This window comes from Pituophis catenifer, unplaced genomic scaffold (genome assembly GCF_029215685.1).
Source record: "Pituophis catenifer annectens isolate HBS135680 unplaced genomic scaffold, rPitCat1.0.hap2 SCAF_14, whole genome shotgun sequence".
Taxonomy (NCBI): Eukaryota; Metazoa; Chordata; class Lepidosauria; order Squamata; family Colubridae; genus Pituophis; species Pituophis catenifer.
The window spans coordinates 9,434,633-9,455,711 of record NW_027256894.1 but is presented as its reverse complement, the minus strand read 5'-3'; positions in this window follow the sequence as shown (position 1 = coordinate 9,455,711).

Below are 21,079 nucleotides of genomic sequence, written 5' to 3'. Positions count from 1 at the left end.
GGAGAAATTTCCTGACAGTGAGAACAATTAATCAGTGGAACAACTTGCCTGCAGAAGTTGTGAATGCTCCAACACTGGAAGCTTTTAAGAAGATGTTGGATAACCATTTTTCTGAAGTGAGGTAGGGTTTCCTGCCTAAGCAGTGGGTTGGATTAGATGACCTCCAAGGTCCCTTCCAACATTACCTTCATTATTCAATGTTCGTTATTTAAACACACATTTACTTCATTTTTATTTACATATCCTCCTTAATTCTAAATTTCTAACTTCTGCTTCTATTTTCTAACCATTGATAAAATAATTCCCAAGTTTCGCCTTTTCCGTGTAGCTGAAAATGTTTTGCACAGATGGAAATGGTAACTTGTCCTCTGTCATTCCAGAGATTAAGTTGCAAAAAGGCAGATTCTTGTAGAACGATTGCAAAACTCTTTCCCCAAGCCCTAACAGCAAGAGCTGTACAATATGTGGAACCGATGATTAAGAAGAGGTCACGAATTGCCTTTCCTTGGATGTGTTTCAGCGGAGTTTGGGCAGCCATCTGCTGAGGATGCTTTCAAGTCCGCGGATTTCTGCACCTGAGGGCCTAACTGGATCCCTGTGTGCTCAGCTGCTTGTTGAGATCTTTGTCTGCTTAGCATAGACATCTGAAACTGGTTTGGAGGCATGTTCCACAGAATGCAACTCAAGCTTTGCGAGTACGTTCTTGGTAGGTGCATTCATGCAGAAGAATCCCTGAATGGGACTGGAGTTGGAATAAACCCACTTTACAGGCAGGTAAACAAATCAAACTGTTTATTGCGAGAAGTAGCCTAGGCAGGTACAGAAAGAAAAGTTTAAAAATGGTATCTTGCTCGAGAGGATAATAATAGCTCGTTTGCTATAGCTAGAATTTCTCCTCCTCCTCCTCCTCCTCCTCCCACTCCCCTCCTCCTCCTCCTCCTCCTCCTCCTCCTCCTCCTCCTCCTCCTCCTCCTCCTCCTCCTCCTCCTCCTCCTCCTCCTCCTCCTCCTCCTCCTCTCTTCTTCTTCTTCTTCTTCTTCTTCTTCTTCTTCTTCTTCTTCTTCTTCTTCTTCTTCTTCTTCTTCTTCTTCTTCTTCTTCTTCTTCTTCTCCTTCCTCTCCTCCTCCTCCTCCTCCTCGCCACAGGCTGATAGAAAGTGTACATGGAGAGGAGTAAACAAGAAAGGGGAAGAAAAATCTTAAGAGCATAATGTGGACAAACAATTTCATTTTGGTAATTTCCTCTCTCCTCATTAAAATCAGAGTAATGTTCTTTTCATCAATTTTGGTTGATTCCTGCTGGGACCAAAGAAGGACTAATTGCTTGGTTAATGCAGCCCAGCTAGCTGTAATGGTGCAAACGGCAGGGGTACAAGAAGCATGAGTTTAACATAAGCTGATTGCAATTTTATTTAGAGGCAAGACAGAATTGCAGGTGCCAGGAAACAACAGGAGGAGGAATGTGAAATAAAAAGGAGCTTAAAATATATACATAACAAAGGCATCGTTAATTTTATTTCTGGAGAAGCCTGCTCATTGTTTCTTGCCTTAACTCTTCTTAAACCTCTGCCGAAAAAAACTAGTTTCAAGAATTACATGGCATCTATCTTGTATAAGATGTTTTACAGGTGGCATCTATCCCCATCGAGAATAGCCAGAATGTTCCAGAATAAATCGTAGAAATGTTGGAAATGTCATCAGACCCCAGGATCCTACTACCACATGTGGTGGACATGCGTCGAAGCAAGGAGATATTGGATGTGTAAGATACACACGTGGTTGGAAAAAATGATAAAGAGACATATTGACTTTAAACCAGAGATATTTTTATTAGGGATCATACCGGAGATGTATAATAAAGAACGGCAATACTTAATTGTGAATCTTTTGACAGCAGCCAGAATTGTATTTGCTAAAAATAGGAAAGGAGAAAAGTTACCTAATGATGAAGAAATTATTAAGAAAATGATGGAATGTGCTGAGATGAGTAAATTGACATTTGAAATAAGAGAGCAGGAAGATAGACAATATCATTTGATATGGGATTTATTTTACCAATGGATAGAGAATAAGAATTGGAAATAATTATGGTATAAATGGATGTTGAAATCTTTGGAAATAAGCTAGCATGTTTAGTGATAAATTGAAGAGAGGAGGAGCACAAAAAATGCCACCGACTGAAACACTGTCTTTGATTGTATGGAATGATAACGTTTTTTAATATTCTGTTTTGTTTTTGAAAAAAAGAAAAAGAATTACATGGCAGTGGTGGCCTCCAGATTTGTCAAGACTTTGGCTGATTTGCTAATGGATACCAAAGAATGTTCATGCTCATTCTAAGATTGAGAAAAATGCCCGTAGATAGGTTTCATCCCTGTTGGAGAACCACAGTTTTAAGAGTTTCATAAAACTCAAGGGTTATCTACTGCTCAGGACTCACGACATAAGTCTAAGACTGAAAATCAGGCTTGTCAGTTGTTACATCTTTTCTATCCTGCTCTACGGAGTAGAGAGTTGGTCTCTGACAGAAAAACCACTTGAAGAGACTAGAAGCACTTGAAATGTGGATTTACAGATGGCTGTTACGTATAAACTGGGTTAACAAAATCACAAATGAGGAGGTGATAAGCTGTCTGGGAAAGCCAAGGGAAATCATCAAAGCTATTAAAAAGCAAAAGTTAGAATATTTTGGACACGTGATGCAACACCCAGAAAAATATGGCATCCTTCACTTAATCCTCCAAGGAAAGATGGAAGGTAAACGAGGTCCAGGCAGAAGAAGGACATCATGGCTTCAAAACCTAAGGGACTGGTTTGGACAAAACTCAGCAGCACTTTTTCAAGCGGCTGTTGACAAAAATAAAATTGCCAACATGATCGCCAACGTCCGATGACAAATATGGCAGAAGAAGGAGGAGGAGGAGGAGGAGGAGGAGGAGGAGGAGGAGGAGGAGGAGGAGGAGGAGGAGGAGGAGGAGGACTCAGTTAGAAGAATCTACTGGCTAAGGTAGCCCAAGATTTCATCTTAGTAGCCCTGAAAATTCTTCTTTCCGTTGATCCTACATGGCAAGTCAGCTCTGGAACAAAAGTTTCTGATTGTAGCCATGTGCACCTTGTCCTCTCTACATGACTCTGAGCCCAAATAAACTTCCTTCAGAGTTATCCATTTGAGGCAAGGGTTTCTTCAGGAAGAGACTCAAAGAAACATTGATGATTATAGTCCAAGACCAGATCATAAAAATTAAAACAACAAATGCAATTTAATAAAAAACAATAAAATCTCATTAATTAAGTAAATGTCTAATTTTTGTATTTAGGTCTCAACATGGTGAAACATTATGGGTTGGATACAGAATTTAGCTATTGCAAAAATCATTTCAGGATGCTTATCTTTTAGGGAAAACTCTCAATCCCCTTGGTCTGAACAGCCAAGCAATTCTATCCATTGAATTACTTGGGAGTGCAATTCCTTGTAAAACCTATAACTCAGGAAGACATGTTCTAAGATGGTAAGAGGGGATAAGAAACTCAACATGGTAGCCACCAGCGTGCAATCTAAGTCCACCCCTGTTTTGCATGTGACACTGTGTATGGCTTTGATTTACATGGTTGGATTTCCACCTTGATGTTTTTGGACTGGCTTGCATGCATCCTTGATTCAAGGCGTAGACATTCTACATTTTCTGTAGGAAAAGAGCAGGCAGAACCTGGGAGAGGGTGGAGTCAAGCAAGTAATCAGTCTAGAATTGTTTCATTCCCAAAAATGGTCTCTGCCCAACCTTTCTTGAATTCTGTTTCCTCTTATCTAGTACCAATTTTGTGTTGACCATTAGTTGACTAGATTCTTCTCAATAGGCATGATCTATATATCATGTTAACAGGAACTTAATGTGTGGTCCCGATTCTTTGCACCTGACTTGTATATAAGATGAGCAAGAACCAGTTTGTTGCTAGAAACAAACTAGAACCAACTAGAAACAGGGAAACTTTGAATCCAAGTCTTGCCTTAGGCACGAAGCCATCTGGGTGACCTTGAGGCCAGCCACTTTCTCAGCCCTAAGAAGCAGGCAATAACAAACCACTTCTGTGATGGTTGTGATGGTTGGCATAACAAAGACAAGTTCCCTTGTGATTAAACAAGCCACTTTTTCAAAGGTTCTATTAAGCAACCTTTATTTGTTTGGTTCTTTTCATAACTATGTATAGTCGTATCATTTTCTTTTGAAACCGTGAAATGCCTTTAAAATGTCAGGATGAGGGAATGAATGCCAAGATATGTGTGAATTAAGTAAAAGGAAAAACAAAAACAAAAATGAATTGTTCTTATAAGGAAATGAAAGATAGGAGAGACACAATTCTGTGCCCAGAAGCCTCTGCAGAAAATCACCTACATGACTATGTTTTGTTTAGTTTTATTTTGTTTTAGTAATCTTTGTTGCTATTTTGCGGTTCATGTCAAAAGCAGCTGACAGATCCTTTCTCTTCTGTTTCACATCTTCTTCACCTCTAGGAAGAAAACGAAACCTCTTTCCTAGCAACAGCAACGTTATAAAAATATTTAGAAACACAAAGCTTTCCACGTGATCCAGAGGAAGAATGGAGGGATGGAGGTGCCATGGAGAAAAAGATCAACAGTTCAGCAGTTCTGTAAACAAATCAGGATAACTCAGAAATGAAAGACTGGTGTATGGTGACATCATCGTCACCCAAAAGCTGGCATGACACATCTTGATTCTGACAGCTCGTCTGCCTGGCATCCACCCTGTACATCGGACATGAATACGATTGAGCGGGTCCAGAGGTATTTCGCGAGAAGAGTCCTCCACTCCTCTGCTCACAATAGAATCCCTTAGGCCACCAGGCTTGAAATTTTGGCCTTGGACAATCTGGAGCTGCGCCGCCTGCGGTCTGATCTAAGCATAGTACACAAAATTGTCTGCTACAATGTCTTACCTATCAACGAGCCTCGATGGTGCAGCAGACTAAAGTGCTGTTAAGTGCTAGCACTTAGCTGCCAGCTGCCTGCAATTAGTGCAAGTTCGAATCTCACCAGGCTCAAGGTTGACTCAGCCTTCCATCCTTTCGAGGTAGGTAAATTGAGGACCCGGATTGTGGGGGCAATAAGCCAACTTTGTATAGAACAACACTGCTTGTGGGGGCCCGAAAGCCCTAATAAGCAGGTATATACAAAAAAGCATGCAGGCTATTGTTATAATGCATTGTAAGCCGCCCTGAGTCTACGGAGAAGGGTGGCATATAAATTGGACTAATAAATAAAATAAATAAATAAACGACTTCTTCAGCTTCAACAGCAATAATACATGGGCAAACCAGAGGTGGATTTCAGCAGGTTCTGATCAATTCTGGAGAACCGGTAGTGGAAATTTTGAATAGTTTGGAGAACCGGTAATAAAAGTTCTAACTGGCCCCGCCCCCATCTATTCTCTGCCTCCCAAGTCCCAGCTGATCGGGAGGAAATGGGGATTTTGCAGTATCCTTCCCCTGGAGTGGGGAGGGAATGGAGATTTTACAGTATCCTTCCCCTGCCACGCCCACCAAGCCACACCCACCAAGCCATGCCAGGCCCATCCAGCCACACCCATAGAACCGGTAGTAAAATAATTTGAAACCTACCACGGGGGCAAACAATGTATACAAACTCAAGGTAAACCGCTCCAAACTCGATTGCAGAAAATACGACTTCAGCAACAGAGTGGTCAACGCCTGGAATGCTCTACCCGATTGTCCAATCACACTTGGCCTATAAAGAATTCTATCTATCTATTCTATCTGCTGATAAAGTCAGTGCGAACCAGGAATCAAGGATCTGGTTTTAGCATGTTCTGTTAGTAGACTCCGACTTCCCTTTGGAATTAGCAGACCATTTCTGTAGCTGATTTCATTTCACAAAGGTTGGTTGATCCCATAAAATGGAGGCCGTAACATCTGTTCCATTAATGCTTTGTTAGCAGTAACAGCAGGAAGGGGAGGAGAAAGGAAGAATAAAATCATGCCCCATGTCCTTCTCACTTCTAGATAAATTTGGCTCTCGAGGGCTGAGGAAATGAAAGTAAATAGGGAGCTATTTGAAACAAAAATGGGGGAGGATATGGATATTTAAATGGAACAGAACTGTTATATGAGATGCCCTTTTAAAATATAAATGTCAAATATGTTTTGGCAGCAAAGATGCGGAATTGCTGGTAAGAAAAAAAAGGACACCTTCGGTTTCCTGGTTTCCTGCAGCTTGCATGGAATAAAATCTAATTTATCCTCACCCAGATTGCCTTCTGGTCTGCCCTTTAGAAACCATAAAAGTTAAAGGTAAAGGTTCCCCTCGCACATATGCGCTAGTCGTTCCCAACTCTAGGGGGCGGTGCTCATCTCCGTTTCAAAGCCGAAGAGCCAGCGCTGTCCGAAGACGTCTCCATGGTCATGTGGCCAGCATGACTAAACACCAAAGGCACACGGAACGCTGTTACTTTCCCACCAAAGGTGGTCCCTATTTTTCTACTTGCATTTTTTACGGGCTTTCGAACTGCTAGGTTGGCCGAAGCTGGGACAAGGAACGGGAGCTCACTCCGTTACGTGGCGCTAGGGATTCGAACTGCTGAACTGCCAACCTTCTGATTGACAAGCTCAGTGTCTTAGCCACTGAGCCACCGCGTCCCACTTTGAAATCATACATACTGCAAAAGACCAGGCATGTGAGAGAGGTGAGATTGTGTAGATGACTATGTGGCCACTCTGAAATATTCCATATCTTTCAGTGTTTGATACATCCAAATCAAAACCTCCTTCTCTAAATTTGCTTCCCTGTTTCCTTCAACTTGATGCCACTTTCAAAGCTGTCTGTCCACGCCTTTCCTCAGGGTGCTTTTTCAAAAAGGCGTTTTGTTTTTCCTTGAAGACGTTTCGCTTCTCATCTAGGAAACTTCTTCAGTTCTGACTGAATGGTGGGGAATGGAACTGAAGAAGCTTCTTGGATGAGAAGTGAAATGTTTTAAAGGAAAAAACAAAGTCCAGTTGCCTTTTGAAAAAGCATCTTTGGAACAACCATGACATTTTCTGGCAGTGAGAGCAATCAGCCCGTGGAACAGAAGTTGCCTTGAGAAGTTGTGAGAGCTACATCATTGGAGTCTTTTAAGAAGAGACTGGACTGCCACCTGTCAGAAATGGTGTAACATCTCCTGCTTGGGTGGGAAGGAGTTGGACTAGATGACCTACAAGGTCCCTTCCAATTCTGTTAATCTGTTAATAAGCGATGCATTAGCTGTGGGATTTTTGGGGTGAAAATGAGTCCCAAGAGAAACAGATGGGCTGCAAGCAACAGATTGCTTGGATTGCTCATTCCAGCTCTAGTGGATCTCACGTTGGTGGCAGATGGTCTTCAAGCAAGCTCTAGATGGTGAGCCAGAGGCAAAAGTGAGCAAAGAATATATTTTCCTTTCCTGGCACCTTAGTATCTCTTCTGGGCATCCCTTCTTCCTGTTTTCTTATGTACCCTCTTCTTATCCTCTCTCCCTTTTCTTCTCCATCTAAGAAAGGAGATACACTGCTCTTCTAGAACCTGGATTTTTATTATACACTGATGATGTTACCTAGTTTGGTAACGAAACATCTGCAAGAAAACCACCAATCTCAGAGAGCACCAAGGATCCCACGGCCTGAATTATTCTCTGGCAGAAGACATTTGAAATAAGATCAAGAGTTGGGTTTGGCCAATGGGCCACCAGTTGCCCAGTTCTTTATGAAAGCCAGATTGTTTGGGCCAAGATGCTGACTCTGTAAACTGCTTAGAGAGGGCTGTGAAGCACTATGAAGTGGTATATAAGTGCTTTTCCTTCCTTCCTTCCTTCCTTCCTTCCTTCCTTCCTTCCTTCCTTCCTTCCTTCCCAGTGGTTAGAATGCAGTATTGCAGGCTATTTTTACTGACTGCTACCAGTTCTATTCTTGATCCTAACCGGTTCAAGGTTGACTCAGCCTTCCATCCTTCCAAGGTGGGTAAAGTGAGGACCTAGATTGTTGGGGGCCATAGGCTGACTCTGTAAACTGCTTAGAGAGGGCTGTAAAGCACTATGAAGCGGTATATAAGTCTAAGTGCTGTTGCTGTTGCTATTGCTATAAACTGATTGATCTTCTCCACTCCCATCATCTTAACTCGCAGAGGTGGCTGCTCCAAAGCCACGGAGCATGGGCAACTGATACCACCATTATCCCAAATCTCCCACATGGCAATGCTTGCTGTTAACAACCCATCGGTACATGGCCTGACTGCCTACCTTTTCGATCTGGGAAAGTAAGGACAGCTGACCAGCCTTTGGCAGTGGCGTTGCAACTGAGCCAGCTTCCCAAAGATTTTGCATAAAGTTTATTTTGAACGGTGGACTTCTTTCCTGTGGAAGACTGCCTCACCCTGTGTGAAACCCGTCATGGATCTGCGGTCAGATCCAAATGTGGGCAAAGTTATGGTTCAGACTCTTTCCACTTTACGGTATGCAAGACAGAAACAGAACATTTGCACCCAGATATTTTCCTTCTTCAGCTTGTGCCGGATTCCCTCCAGCAAGATAGAATAAATAATGCCTATACGCAATACAAGGATGAGGGCTGGGGATGATTCAGAAATCCCCAGGAAGAGATTCAGACTGAAGAGTTCCACTCCCGGCCTATATTTAAGAACAAGCATATTCTTTGTGAATTTCTTAGACAAATGGTCTCCTTGACTTTTTCAATGGTGGAAGATAAATTGACTACAGAATAACAGAATAACAGAATTGGAAGGGACTTTGGAGGTCTTCTAGTCCACCCCCCTGCTTAAGCAGAAGACCCTATACCATTTCAGACAAGTGGTTGTCCAATCTTTTCTTAAAAACCTTCCGTGATGGAGCACCCACAATTTCTGGAGACAAACTATTCCACTGATTAATTGTTCTCGGCTAGGGTTGCCAGGTGTCCACTATTTGAGCGGACAGTCCACTTTTTTCACATTATGTTTACTATTTTTTTTCACAAAATAGTGGACATTTTTTTTATTCAAAAGCTTTATGATGAAATGGTACGTAATCTAAAGCTGTACAGTCTAAGAGAATAAGGATAGGAGAATCGCGTTTTGTCTTTTTTTTCATAAGTTAGAATGAGACAAAGATCGAATGCTTATTGCAATAATCACATTTTACACAACAGCGCAAAAAATGCATCAAAGCAGTTATCTTTTGATATCAAAAATGTAGTGCTGAAGGTTTTTGCTGAATTTTCGAATTCTGCGAAGAAACGAGAAGAGTTGAAATCATTTTTTGAGTTTTGTGAGTCAGAATTCCATGAAGTTTTGTGCCATGTTCCAACACGTTGGTTAAGTTTGTTTAAAGCGGTCGAAAGACTTCTTTTAAACCTCTAAAATCGTATTTTATTTCTCTTGGATCTGATGAGTACCATAAGGTTATCTGGAACCTTATTTCAGATCAGGAAAATGAACTCGCAAAGGACAATGAACCAACAATTTCAGAATTGTATTTATATTTCACGCACTTCTTCATGTCAATAATGCAAGACACCCTACTGAAGCTGGAAAGCAAGAAAATTCTTGCATGTGATCTTCACATTATCATGTGTAAGCTGCGTGATTCTTTGCAAAAAAAAATATGATGAGCACTTTTTTGGAATGAAAATTTTATTTGCCTTACATAAAAAACATTTGCCTGAGAATGCCGTGTAAAAGTTCAAGAAAGAAGCCATCAATGTGTATCAAAGAGCCATTGCGTACCTAGAAAAGTGGTATAATTTCACCGATTCAGTATATGAGGCGCTAAATTGTTTCAATCTAATTGCTCGCAATAATCCTCCAACTTTAGAAGAAATGACGAAGATCTGGTTATTATCACCATGGCGAGAAGAACTTCCACCCAACACTCAGGGAACACCTAACACAGAAATGAAATTTCTGCCTCAGAAGAAGTTTATGTTCATCTGCAGGGCGATTCATCCCTTGATAAGTAGACGTACTTTTTCAAGAAAGAGCCAGCTCCGAGTTTACTGAAACTGTTCCAGTATTGTGCATCAATTCTGGTATCAAATGCAAACGTTGAACGAATTTTCAGCGTCATGGGAAATTTGTGGACTGACGAACGTAACCGACTGCTTGTACCATCAGTTCGAAGTGAACTTTGTATATTTTTTAATATTTCTCAACATTGTACTGAAATTAAAGAATTATTCCTTAAACACAAAAAATTGATCAAAGCTGCACAGTCAAATAAAAAATACACACGACAGCAAAGTAAAATGTAATTTAATATTTTACATATTATTATAACATATTTGATGTTTTGAATTTTAAGTAAAGTTTTGAAGTGATTATTTTAATACGTGTTAAAATGTTTGTAAGAAAATATATAATTTAATTGTAAAAAGTTTTTGCCCTCCTCGAGCCTCTGCGCACACCCTGCACTTACCTGCATCCAAAAGGGACTCCTGGGAGGGGAGGGGTGGGGTGGGCAGGGCCAGCCAGGAGTAGGATTTGGGGGTTCTCCGAACTGCACAGAATCTTAGCTAGAGGTTCTCCCGAACTCCTGCCAACCCCCAGCAGCCCACCCCTGAATGTAGAAGAGAGCAAATCTTTGCAAAAGCGGGGTGGGGGGTGGGGGTGGGTGGGGGAGGGGGAAAAGAAACAAAGAGAACTACATTCATGGATTGTAAAAGGAGTCCACAAATAATAAACCAACTTTCTGAAACTCTGTGGAAGACAATGAAGAGGTTGAGGGCAGACAGACAGAGTCTATATGGATGGAGAAAGCAAAGCTTATGAGATCAGACTAACAAAGGGAAAAGAATAATGTCTCTGCCTTGACACTTACTTCTGTACACTCCTTCCTTTGTGGTGCTCATAAACCCAGTATGGAATTTATGGCCAAATATGCTTAGGAAATGACATTTTCATTTCTTGCAAATACCTTTATGGTATTGTTTGCATGAACTGCGACTGAGCCCGGAGGCATTTAGCCTTAGTCATTTTTTATACCCTGCCTGACTAGAAACTGGGAAACATAGAGGTGCCTAACACTCATCTTTGAGCGGGATTCACATTATGTAATCACAAAGAAATTTCTCCCATTTATCTCTGCCAATCCCCAGCGTGGAGAAACGTATCGCCCTGCTCCAGTGTCAAGGTGAAAGGATAATAAAATTGCAAGTTTTCTGAGCTGTTGATAAAAGCTGGCTGACTTTGAGAGTAAAGTCTATTTATCAGCCTACGTGTAATACATCTGCAGTGAATTCAATTCATCTCAGGATTAACTCCTGAGTAAATGTAAGGGGGGGGGAGGGGCTGTGGGAGTAACGATTGGGAGTTGATGCTCCGAGAAATATGGGGAACTGGGCTTACGAATCAGACATCAGGTTGATGGTAGACCATTTCTGTTTTCTTGAGATATTTTCAATTTCAGGAAGTCCTTGACTTACAAGAGTTCACTTTAGTAACCATTTGAAATTATGATGGACCTCCCTGGTGGGGTGGGGCTGCTTCCAATCCAATTCTGAAGTTCCAAATGCTGCCCCTTCTCCATAATCAGGTGACCCCATCAGGGGTGGGGTCACCAATGATGACGTCATGCCGGGTGGGCAGAGCCTCCCACCACTTTTACTACCGGTTCTATAGAACCGGGAGCAACCCACCACTGAACCCAGGGGTGGGTTCTACTTACCTTTACTACTGGTTCGCAACGGGGCCATACGCGCTTCTGCGCAGAAGCTTCCTGATGATGTTGGGGTCAGTGGGCGGAGCCTCCCGTCGGTTTTACTACCAGTTCTATAGAACCAGTCTGAACCGGGGGCAACCTACCACTGACTGGACCCCATGCTCAGCAACTAGCATTTATAGCTGTTTGCAACATCCCATAGTCATCTGACTACGCTTTACAATGTTTTTCTCAAAAACCAGCGTTTACTTCCAATTGATTCGCTTAGTGAGCATTGCAAAAAAAGGTTGTAAAATTGGATCAGTCACGTGAATGCTTTACGGCCATTATCATTTAGAACCAAGATGGCTCCATTACAGCCATAAATTGAGGACTATCTGTATAATTCCCATCAGCCTCAGATCAGTGGTGGGTTTCAAAAATTTTTACTACCAGTTCTGTGGGTGTGGCTTGGTAGGTGTGGCATGGCTTGGTGGGCGTGGCTTGGTGGGAATGGCAGGGGAAGGATACTGTAAAATCTCCATTCCCACCCCAATCCAGGGGTAGGATACTGCAAAATCCAGGGGCCAGTCAGAATTTTTACTACCGGTTCTCCGAACTACTCAAAATTTCCATTACTGGTTCTCCGGAACTGGTCAGAACCTGCTGAAACCCACCTCTGCCTCAGATGTCATGGTCAATGGCAACACTTCAGGGAATTGTTCTTAAAAATATCTGGAGGATACCAAAGTGTAATCCTTGATATAGTCCATTTTACTTGGGGATATTGGATAAACATTAAAAAATAATTCTATGCTAAATCTGTAGCTCTATGACCATAAGGGTACCCAATTGAATCAATCTGTTTAGCATCTATTCCTTCTCCAGATCAGGTCAGGTCAGGTTGTTTTTACATTCTATGATGTTCAAAGAACCAAGTCTCTTCTACATTCATTTTAGAAGTCTCGGGTACCATTAGCTGTGCCAGATTCATACAGATGAGACATATTTTCACCCCTCCAATAATAATAATAATAAATTATTATAATTTTATTTCTATACCGCCCTTCTCCCGAAGGACTCAGGGCGGTGTACAGCCTATTAAAAACACAGAACAAAACAACAATTAAAATTTAAAATCATTAAATAATTAGGCTCCAATTAAAATCCCAGAAATTTAAAATACCCCAATTTAAAATCGTTATGTTAATAGCCCGGCCTGGCGGAACAACAGGGTCTTTAGTGCGCAGCAAAACACCCGGAGGTCGGAGATCTTACGTATTTCCGGGGGCAGTTCATTCCACAGGGCTGGGGCTCCCACAGAGAAGGCCCTCCCCCTGGGTGTCGCCAGCCGACATAACTTGGCCGATGGCACCCTGAGGAGACCCTCTCTGTGGGAGCAGACTGGGAGCGGACTCCAAGGGCCCTACAATGGCCATATGACCATACAATGCTACTTCTTCACCTACTCATTCCAGGAAATGAAAAAAACACCACCACCAGATTCAGTGATGGGTTTCAAATTTTTTTACTACTGGTTCTGTGGGTGTGGCTTGGTGGGCGTGGCTTGGTGGGCGTAGTAGGGGAAGGTTACTGCAAAATCCCCATTTCCTCCCCACTCCAGGGGAAGGATACTGCAAAATCCCCATTTCCTCAGCTGGGACTCAGGAGGCATAAAAAGTGTACATAAAAAGACAAGATACATTCATCAAGAATCATAAGGTACAACACTTAATGATAGTCATAGGGAAACAGTCAATATAAATCTTAAGGATACCAGCAACAAGGTTACAGTCGTACAGTCATAAGTGGAAGGAGATGGGTGGTGGGAACGATGAGAAGATTAATAGTAGTGCAGACCTAGTAACTAGTTTGACAGTGTTGAGGGAATTATTTGTTTAGCAAAGTGATGGCGTTCGGGGAAAAACTGTCCTTGTGTCTAGTTGTTCTGGTGTGCAGTGCTCCATAGTGTCATTTTGAGGGTAGGAGTTGAAACAATTTATGTCCAGGATGCGAGAGGTCTGTAGGTATTTTCACAGCCCTCTTTTTGACTCGTGCAGTAGACAGGTCCTCCATGGAAGGCAGGTTGGTAGTAATTTTCTCCCTATGTGCAGATTAAAGAAATGATTCCCCTCCCCCCTTCACATAAAGAGGAAGGTCACCATTTTTTTCAACCGTTGTAAAACTTGCATTACTCGAGGGAATTTTGGAACAGGAAAGGGCAGACACATTTCCCTGGACAATGACAGCTCTATCATTCTGCTTTTGTTGTTGTAAAAAGCTATGGCCTTCAGCCATTCTGGGAAAAACGCCGAACAAAGTGAGTTCAGCCCAACAAAGAGAAGCAATGGGATGTTTCCAAGGTAGAGAAAACCCGTTCCTAGTGTGAGATTGGCCCATTAATCATGTCCAAGTCAAAGGACCTGCCAGCAGCATTGAGAAGGTTTTGTGTAAAGAGGGAAGGGGAGGTGGGGGAGGGAGGGGGAGGGAAGCCACCAAATTAACCGAAAGATGTCTGGTAACATTTGCCAACAGAACCAAGTCACTTCGGATTTTCTTCACCTCCAGTTTCCCAGACTTGCAACACTTGTGATATTTTTCACCCAAGAGGATGTGGAACAATGGGGGAGGGGGGGGTCTCATTTAGAAGATGATGTCTTGCCAACTCAGCACATTTAAATCTTTGGGAAGAGGGTAAAATCACCACAATGCCTTCTGAGTCCTTAAGCCTTTGCCGAAAATCCTACAAATAATCTACAGTTCTCTTGGTCTGAATTTTAGGCAATAGATTTGCATAGCTTTGTGTATAAAGGCAAACCTGTTACAGAGGAACGGAAGGGAAGCTTGCATTCTTTCTTTGTTAGCTAATGGATGGATGTGTCACAATCACAGCATTGGAAATGCCTCTTAAAAGACAGTGTGCACCATTTCTGTTTTTAATAAGCAGTTTTACTGTCTCGGCAGGTGACAGAATCCCGTCTGTTCTCAGAAACTGAGCGGAGTGGAATCTCTTTAATATTTTGATGGAGGAAGACGACTAGAAAATACCAAGGCTTGACAGGAATTCAGAAACCTATTCCAGAAGAAGATGGCTTCTCTATGGGTTTATCCCAGAAGTCGAAAAGAGTTGAGCTAGACGCAACGAAGGCTTGACTTACTAGAAATAATTGTATTTTAAAATATGATGAATTGTAAATTAAAATACGATCGCTGTTTAATTGAAGGGAACTTCCAAGCTGTTGGAAATGATTTTGACTGATTCAACTAATTATGATGGGGATGAATCATGTCCTTTCCCTTGAGTCCTAGTAAACTGGTATTGTTGTTGTTGTTAGTCGCGAAGTCGTGTCCGACCCATTGCGACCCCATGAACAACGTTCCTCCAGGCCTTCCTGTCCTCTACCATCCTCTGGAGTCCATTGAAACACACGCCGACTGCTTCAGTGACTCCATCCAGCCACCTCGTTCTTTGTCGTCCCCTTCTTCTTTTGCCCTCAGTCTTTCCCAGCATTAGGCTCTTCTCCAGTGAGTCCTTCCTTCTCATTAGGTGGCCAAAGTACAGTATTTGAGTTTCCTCTTCAGGATCTGGCCTTCTAAAGAGCAGTCAGGGTTGATCTCCTCTAGGACTGACCGGTTTGATCGCCTTGCAGTCCAAGGGACTCACAGGAGTCTTCTCCAGCATCAGAGTTCAAAGGCCTCAATTCTTTGGCGCTCAGCCTTCCTTATGGTCCAGCTTTCACAGCCATACATTGCAACTGGGAAAACCATAACTGCCTTTTCTTTACTACAGTAGCAATAGTAGCAGTGAGACTCAGCTGGGTGTAATAGTTAAAGGGACCAGGCTAGAAACCAGGAGAATGTGAGTTCTAGTCCCGCCTTAGGCATAAAACCATGAATGGCAACTCTTTGACTCTTCCAGACAAGAAACACCAAACCATGAGTACTAGACACATTTAACATAGGACTATCTTGTGTGAATATATTTCCCAGATTATTATGGCTGGCGTAAAAAAAAACAACCCTTGTGGAAAAGTGAACTGTTAGCAATATTTATTCCCTATTATGTTCCTAACAAGCACGGGCTAGTTTATTTCTAATCAGACTGACTTGGAAAGTATCCAAGCTACGAATGGATTCTTGTTTGCAAAAAGAAATAAACAAGTGGATCACCTCCCAAACAATTCAATTTTGGTATGTCAGCAGTTTTGTTCTGTGCCTCCACATAATCTCTAAGTCTTCTGAACCCCCTTGAGACAAAGGTCCAGGAGCAGCTCCATGTCAAAGCGTTATGGGTGTAACCGAGAATTGGAGAAATCTGATCTTCTCCCCACCTTCTCTTCTGGTTGTTCATTATAAACACTAGATCTTTCCCAAGACATTTTAGGACATACAAGTTTTTCTTTCCCAGGAGCTATCTCAGGTGTGTGTTTTGGGAGGGGAAGACGCTCAGGTCCATAAGGAACAAATGGAAGGAAGAGATACAAGGAGGATTGCAACCCTCAGCAGGTGTAAGAAAGGAAGAAAGAGATCTAAATTCTAACAGAATAATAGAGTTGGAAGGGACCTCGGAGGTCTTCTAGTCTAAACCCCTTCTCAAGCAGGAAATCCTAATGTAAGGGTTCCAAGTAATAGATCCAGAGGTGGGTTTCAGCAGGTTCTGACCAGTTCTGGAGAACCGGTAGCGGAAATTTTGAGTAGTTCAGAGAACCGGTAGTAGAAATTCTGACTGGCCCCGCCCCCATCTATTCTCTGCCTCCCAAGTCTCAGCTGATTGGGAGGAAATGGGGATTTTGCAGTAACCTTCCCCTGGAGTGGGGTGGGAATGGAGATTTTACAGTATCCTTCCCCTGCCACGCCCATCAAGCCACGCCCACTGAGCCATGCCCACAGAACCAGTAGTAAAAAATGTTGAAACCCACCACTGAATAGATCCATAGCAAGCAGACCCCTATATCATTTCAGACAAATGCTTGTCCGATCTCTTCTTAAAAACTTCCAGTGTTGGAGCATCCACAACTCTGGAAAGCAAGTCATTCCACTGATTGATAGTTCTAACTGTCAGGAAATTTCTCCTTAGTTCTAGGTTGCTTCTCTCCTTGATTATTTCCATCCATTGCTTCTTGTCCTGCCTTCAGGTGCTTTGGAAAATAACTTGACTCCCTTTTCTTTGTGGCAGCCCCTGAGATATTGGAACACTGCTATTATGTCTCCCCTAGTCCTTCTTTTCATTAAACTAGACAGACTCAATCCCTCTTGTATGTTCCTTTTGCATATAGAGAACCACTGCTGTTTGCTATGGGTAAATAATACATGTTAAAGGGGAGGGCAAGTAGGAGCCAGGTTGATAGGACTTTGGGCTTGTAAGGCAATAAGGAATACTGTTGGAATTCTTGGAATGATTCTTCCAATATCTTTTGAGGATGTTAAGTCATTTTATCCGTCTGAGCTGCACAGTGGCCTAGTGGTGAAGACGCTCATCTTATCCCACTAGGAAGGTTCAGCGTTCAATCTTAGGCAGCGGTAGATGTTTTTCCATCAGGGAGCAAGGAGAAAATATCTGCTGTGAACTCCACATAGGCATCAGGAAGGGCATCCGGCCAGAAAATGCTCAGCTCCATTCAGTTGCCCTGACTCCACCCTGAATAAAGAGATTAAAGAGTCATAAAAAAAGAGAAAAAAGGCTGTTTTATTAGTCATTGTTGCAGGAGTTTTGAGATACTTATTCTTCCCTTTCGGTAGGTGTTCACAATCTTCCTGTTCTTCTTTGAGCAAATGATTTTTCTTTATTTGTTGAGAAAATTCATATGGCCGCCCCAGGCGAAATTCACTTACCTTTCCCTACCGGCTCGCAAAAGTGAGTGCTCCCACAAGCGCTACGTTCACACACGTCTCCTCCACACATGTGCAGAACCTTCTGCGCATGCGCAGAGGGTAAAAAACAGGACGTGATGACGTCCGGATGGATGGGCGGAGCCTCCCGCCACCAGCACTACCGGGTCGTGCAATCCGGATACATCCGGCTGAATTTCACCACTGGCTGCTCAGCTCACTCACAGGGACTATCGGTGATTTACAGAAATACAAGATTTTGCTAATTTCCAGTGGAAATTACTTCCTTCTCTTTATTGTTGTCCTTCATTGTCTAAGTTATCCTGGTTGGGTTCGGCACCCAGGTCCATCTGTTCCTTTCTAAGTGTCCTTGCATCATTTAGTGTCTTCCCATATTGATCCTAGGCACTGTTACAGGCGAAGGAATCGACATCTCGCTTGTAATTTTCCAGCATGTCGAACACACCGAACTGCCTTTTCTCATGGAGCTGTTCTAAAAATGTGGACTTTCATCGTAAGCATCCAGCAATAGACGAGTTTCTTTTCTCTCACTGAGCACATCCGATCGATTAAGGGGCCCATCAGCAACGTCAACATTAAGAAATTAAATTAAGAAAAGATGGAGGGCAGAACCGCAGACATAGAAACAGCAGAAGACGGAAGCGGAATGTTGGAACTGCCTCACTAACAATAATTGCGAGGGCAACCACTTGAGTCTGTGCTGCTCTTAATTATTTAATTCAACTGGGCAATGTGGGGCCAGCAGATGTTTTGCACTGCAGTTCTCCAGCCCAAACCGGCACTTCAGTGGGAAATAATCCTCCTCCTCCTCATGGCTTGCCTCCAGAAGTTGTGGGTGCTCCATTACTGGAGATTGGATAGTCCAGAGGTCTTCAACCTGGGGCTCTGGAGCCGCATGTGGCTCTTTCACCCCTCTGCTGCGGCTCCCTGTCACTCAAAATATGCGTCACAACTGCCAATGTGTGACATCTGCCGGCACGTGATTTATTGAGCTTTTTGACCCATCTTTTTTTTTTTTTTGGAGTTCAAAATGTTTTTGTTGCATGCAGAAATAAAAATTTGTTTTCTCTGTAGCCAGTCATTGATTTCATAAATGCAACGCATTATAGTTTTTTTATACATAGCATAAAAGGTTAAAAAAACGATATATGCAGTGTTATCTTCATTTTAGATGTCAAAAGGGTTTTGTGGCTCCCGGTGTTTTCTTTTCTGTGGGAAACGGGTCCAAATGACTCTTTGAGTGTTTAAGGTTGCCGACCCTTGGGATAGCCATTTGTCCAGAATAGTATATGGTCTCCTGCCTGAGCAGGGGGTTGGACAAGAAGATCTCCAAGGTCCCTTCTAACTCTGTTATTCTGTATTCGTTTATCCTGGTCTTACTCTCTATGGTATATTTCTTGAGGGCAGGGATTAGATTTATCATAGCTATAGGAAGTACACCAAGCTGGGTGGCAAGCATTATAATTGGTATGCGTTGTTCTAAAGATAGATACAGCAGTCCATTCTGTTCCAAATTAACCTGCAGGGCTAAATTTGCACTTCATTTTATGCCATAGAAAACCTAATTAAGATTAACCTCAGCAATATTTAGCTCTTTCCCTGACCAGGTTAAACATATGCATAGGTGTCACGCAGAGGTGGGTTTCAGCAGGTTCTGACCAGTTCTGGAGAACCGGTAGCAGAAATTTTGAGTAGTTTGGAGAACCGGTAGTAAAAATTCTGACTGGCCCCGCCCCCATCTATTCTCTGCCTCCCAAGTCCCACCTGATTGGGAGGAAATGGGGATTTTGCAGTATCCTTCCCCTGCCATGCCCAAGCCACGCCCACCAAGCCACTCCCACCAAGCCATGCCACTCCCACCAAGCCACACCCACACTGGTAGTAATAATTTTTGAAACCCACCACTGGTGTCATGGCCAAAAAGTAGCATCACGCATGACATGACATTGTCGTGCCAACATTGCAAATTGGTGTCCTTTGTATTGAAGTAAAGAGCAAATAAAGAATAATGTAGATAAAAGAAATAATGTGAATAAAATAGGAATCATACAGAGTCAGATATATGGGCTCTGGGGGACCCTCTCTATTCATATTATTATAAGGGGAAGACGTGCTTGGATACATGAACTCTGAGAGACTCTATCTAACATTATTATAAGAGAGGAAAGTGCTTGTTGGAAATTACATTAACAAACAGTTAAACCCTTTTAAGTGGTAATATATCTTCTGATACCTAGATGTCAAGGAAAGGACTGCTATATGGAAAAACATCTGAGTGACCTGACTGTGAATGACACAAAGACCTATATGTTACAAAGAGTTACTTAATCTAATGAATTTACCCAAGGATAGTAGTAACTCTCCCATTAGCGACTCTGAGCACTTAAGAAAAGTTGTGTGGCTAAGATAATTTTGTAAACTAAAGATTAATGCTTTAAGTAATTAGATGAACTTATTAACAAGTAAATGTAACCATAGAAGGAAAATCGGATGTATGATCTCATGATTAACCATATATGGAAAATGTATGATCTCACTGAATCCTTTGTCTTAGAAATGTATAAAAACCATTGTATCAGAGTTCTTTCTTTGTTCAAAGCTTCAGGTACAAATCTGGCTCTGAACCTTGCGCAATAAACTGTCTCTGACTGGCCTTGGAATGTTTTTTAGTCCTTCCATTCCACAACATTTATGGCACCCTGGCAGATGGGACTAGAGGACAAAGAACTTTTGTTCTGCCAGACAGCCTGCCCCAGCGGAACCGACGCCTCCCCAAGGAAAATCCACTGGCCGGCCATTAGGACTCCTTTGAAGTCCACGGAACCTTTCGGTGAGGAGGTGCCGTAACCCGCTGGCGAAACAGGCTAGTCAAGGATCCTTAAAGGCTAGCCAGACACAGAGACCTTAAAGAAAAGAAAGAAAGAAAGAAAAAAAAAAAGGAAAAAGAAAACAGGTAAGTATAAATCAGAGAGTTAAAGTCTCTCTGTTTAGAGTACCTACCCGTTAAAGGGGTGGCAGAGGGGACCTGATCACTCTCCTGGGAGACCAGATGGCATTCTGAAGTCTCTGGAATTAAGTATTTAAAGTATTTAATTAAGTATTGTGTGGGATTGTGCGGGTGGTTAAACCTCTGCGGTTCTCATAGACGACTGTCGGAACGTCCAGCGTCGTGAGCCAGGGGTAGTGTTGTTAGAAGGGTGGTAATAAATATTGATCCGTAGAAGCCTAAAAGAAACCCCCCCCTTAATTACTCAAGTATCAGGCAGAGTTTGCTAGGGTCTGTTTGATGAAAAACTAAAGAAAGGGGAGAAAATAAAACCTTATGCAATAAAAGTTTTTTTAAAAAAAATGTGTGATTTTATGTGTGGTAAGAGAAAAGAACTAATTGCAGTGTTATAAATTTTCTGATAAGTTGCCGTTCTTAAAAAGCTAGAGAACTCTGAAAGACATTGTTTACTGTTCTTCCCACCCGGGGTTTAGCAGGCCGTAAAGAGGAAAGCCTGTCTAAATGGGAAGACTTGATCAATTTGGTGTGATTTCTGTTAAATATATATATAT